The 3,816-nt window shown below is 43.3% G+C and overlaps 1 pseudogene; it reads right to left on the bottom strand.

The window, feature by feature from the left end:
• Nucleotides 1–400: 400 nt before the first annotated feature.
• On the bottom strand, nucleotides 401–1,725 carry LOC122010605 (annotated as a pseudogene).
• Between the last annotated feature and the right edge of the window lie 2,091 nt (nucleotides 1,726–3,816).

Genomic DNA, 3,816 nt, shown 5'->3' on the forward strand with positions numbered 1-3,816 from the left:
TAAGGATAATTTATCAAACAGCTAAACATATATTTATATAAACTCCAAACTCTAAGACACAAATAAAGGAAAGAAATTTTTACATATAAACTCCAATTCTTAAGTTGTAAAGAAAGAAAAAATTCCTAACAGAAAAAAATAATTTATAACAGACCCACAATCCTAAAATCCCTAAACGAAATCAAAATCTAAAAAAATACAAAAGATGAAAATTATCCAAAATATAAAAAACCAAAAATTACCAAAAATATGAAAATGATCAAAATAATAATACTAATAATCTTTGAATTCTATTGCATCAGTCGCCCAGGTTGAAACACACCCTCAAGTTTATAATATTATTAGGTGGTAGCCTAGGAGGAAGATCATTTGACACTAAATTGACAAAATCTACTAACAGCTACTTATCTTTGGGAATCCTCATCGATCTACAGATGAGCAAGACATTACGGATGTTGCTCTTGTCAAAGTCATCTCCACCATCAAAAACTGAAACATCAAAGGTGCCACCTCCTAAATCAAATACCAAAATAGTTTCATTGTTCTTCCTTTCAAATCCATAAGCTAATGATGTAGCTGTTGGGTCATTAATGATACAAAGAACTTCTAAACCAACAATATGGCCAACACCATTTGTAGTTGTCCTTTGAGAGTCATTGAAATAGGCAGGAACAATAACCACTACTTTAATAACTTTATCATTCAAAAACTTGGATGCATCATCCATGATCTTTCTTAAAACCTGAATTGAAATTTCTTCACCAGCAAACTATTTCCTGATGGTAGGGCAATCGAGCTTTACAATGCCATTCTCATCTCTCAATACTCGATAGGAAACTTGCTTTGACTCCTCATCAACTTTCAACATCTTCTCTCTAAGGAACCTCTTCACTGAACAGAATGTATTCTCTAGATTGACCACTAACTGGCGTTTGGCAATCTGGCCCCCACCAACTTGTTGCCATTCTTTGTGTCCACCACAACCAATGGCTTAGTCCGTTGGCCAGTGTTAGTCATGATGGTCGACTTCCCGCCCCCATTGCGGTGATAGCTGAATTAGTAGTTCCAAGATTAATCCTGACCACTTTCTCGTACACCACCCGCAAAGGTCTATAGTTGGACCTATGACTCTGTCATCTTGATAGATGAACTATGACATACCGATGGAGGCCAGAATTGAGGGAATGAGACACATACAAGTGGGAGGATTATAACATAGAGGAGGGGAAGACACTAGAGGAGCCGAGGACCTGAATTTCATTGAACGATTGGTAGGCGAGGTCACAATGGGAAATGTAGAGCTTTAGGAGGTTGCTTAAGCGGATATTGGTGGCTTGGAGTTGAGAGACATAGCCTAAGAGGAGGTTCATTCCAAGCATACACTTCTGATCTTCAATCCATGCTTTGTCTGGGTCTATCTCCTCTTTGTTCTCTTGTATTGCTATCCTTTGCTCTTCGACTTGCCTAGTAGCCTCTAATTTCTTATGTTCTTCCCGTAAAGCTAGTTCTCTTGCCTCTTCTTCAAGCAACCTTCTTCTTTATTCATTTTCTATGGCTAACTTCTCCTTCATTTCCTTTTGTGCCAGCTTTGAAGCTCTAGATTACTCTTCCAAAATGTGTTGACATTCTTTCCCTTGACATAAGTGTTCTATCGAGTTCTGCTTCATATGCCACCTTAACTGGGTCAAATTCCTCCTCCAAATCATCTAACTCAACTTCCTCCATATAATCAGATTTTTCACCTTGACTCTGTTGGATCGAAAGCGCTAGAGGAGGGGTGGGGTGAATAGCACTCGTGACTTTCATTTATGTTTCAGAAAACTAAGAGTAAAACATAGTAGAAAATTAAAAACAATTGAAAACACAAACACCAAGATTTACTTGGTTCGGAGCCTGGGGCGACTCCTACTCCAAGGCCCACCTTCGTTGAGCATTTACTTTAGGAAATCACTATAAGCTCAGAAAGTTACAATTCATATTTATAATATTGAATGGAAATGAAATTATACCGACAACAAAAATAGTAATCTTGAAGCTTCTGGTTGTCAGAGACATGTTGCAGCTTCGCTGGATCGTTCTTTGAACAGCACACAGAAGAAGGGTTGTCTACCTATGCTGCTCGTCGAATCCAACTTAGATAGCCTGTGGAGGGCGTCCTCATTGAGGGCGCCTCCAACCCGTCGAGTCAACCACTTGTAGATAATCTCTGACCTTTGTTGTTTATCAGCTCGAGGACGCCTCCAACCGCATGGAGGGCACCCTTGCGCCAGTGTCCAGGGCGCCCTCAAGCTCCATGAGGGTACCTTACGCGAGTGTCCTGTTGGTGCGGGAAGCATCCGACGATCGAACTCGTGTTTTGATAACGGCAAAGAATTCAAAGTTAAGATGTTTTTTAGTCTAACAAGTCTACTTGAGGATTTCAGGAAAGTCCTAGCTGCGGTTAGGCAAAGGGAAAACCCTAGGGGGCGGTAACCTTAGGTCATAGGGGGTGGTAACCCTATGCATAAAGTCTTGGCAGGTTGATGGCTTCAGGCAAAAGTCCTAGGGGGTGGTAACCCTAGGTGAAAAGTCCTGGTGTCACGAACCAGGTGAAAGACTAGACTAGCCGGGGAAGCGGATGTCCAGCAAAAAGTCTGGAAGCATCGAGTGCTGAGCAAAAGTCCAGTTGATCTGGAGGATCGACTGGCAACAGGTAAATCTCCTGAGTGGAGTAGGTGAGGACGTGTTCCCCGAAGAGGGAACAGTAGGCGTTGGGTCGACCTAGGGCTTCCGGCTGGAAATCCAAAGTCAGACTCGGATAGTCCGAAGACTGTCAATTATTACGTACTGTGTTTTATCATATTCTAACATTATCTTGCAGGGTATTTTGCTCGGACTAACCTTTGTTTGCAGGTGAGGAACCTGCTGGAAAAAGGCTGTCCGGGCGCCCGGGATGGATCCGGGCGCCCGGAGGTCCGAGCGCTCGGAACAGGTCCGGGCGCCCGGGACCAAATTCTATCCCCTGCGCGACTCGACTTCGCCACGTGGAGCATCCTGGTTGGTTGGCCACGTCACACTCCAGGCGCCCGGAAGGGATCCAGGCGCCCGGAACCGCATATAAAAGGAGGGTTGAGGTGCAGCTTCAAAATACAACGAATTCTAAGTGATCTTTCATCTACACGCTGCTCCAAAAGACTCTCCGAAGTGCTACTACAAGTGCCCGACGACCCGAAGCTTCAAAATTAGCATTTCTTGTTGTCGGTATAATTTTTGATAGCTTTTATTTGTACTCATAATTGTAATCTTTTAACAAGCTTATAGTTGTTGCCCACCGAAAGCGATCAAGGATCGCGGGCCTTCGAGTAGGAGTCGACTTAGGCTCCGAACGAAGTAAAATCGACATGTCTCTTTGTGTTGTCTCTTTATTTTATTTCCGCTTATTCCGCTGCACGTTTTAACTCCGATAGTTTTCCGATAATCGAACGAAATAGCCACGAGCGCTATTCACCCCCCCCCTCTAGCGCTTCTCGATCCAACATGTCTAGGGCGCCCTCGCGCCTTGCTGCGAGGTTACTTCTCCAGGTCACTCGAAGCAAGTGCGTCCAATTCACTTCCTGCAAAATATATTAGTCCAAGAAACTAACCCTGCAAAACAAAGTTAGACATGATAAATAACATATTTGACAGTATTCGGACTGTCCGGTTTTGACTTTGGATTCCCGACCGAAAACCCTAGGTCGAACCGATGCCTACTATTCTCTCACCAGGGAACACACCCTCACCTACTCCACTCAGGAGAATATACCTGTTGTCAGTTGATCCTCCAGACCAACTAGA

This window comes from Zingiber officinale, chromosome 8A, assembly GCF_018446385.1.
Source record: "Zingiber officinale cultivar Zhangliang chromosome 8A, Zo_v1.1, whole genome shotgun sequence".
NCBI lineage: Eukaryota > Viridiplantae > Streptophyta > Magnoliopsida > Zingiberales > Zingiberaceae > Zingiber > Zingiber officinale.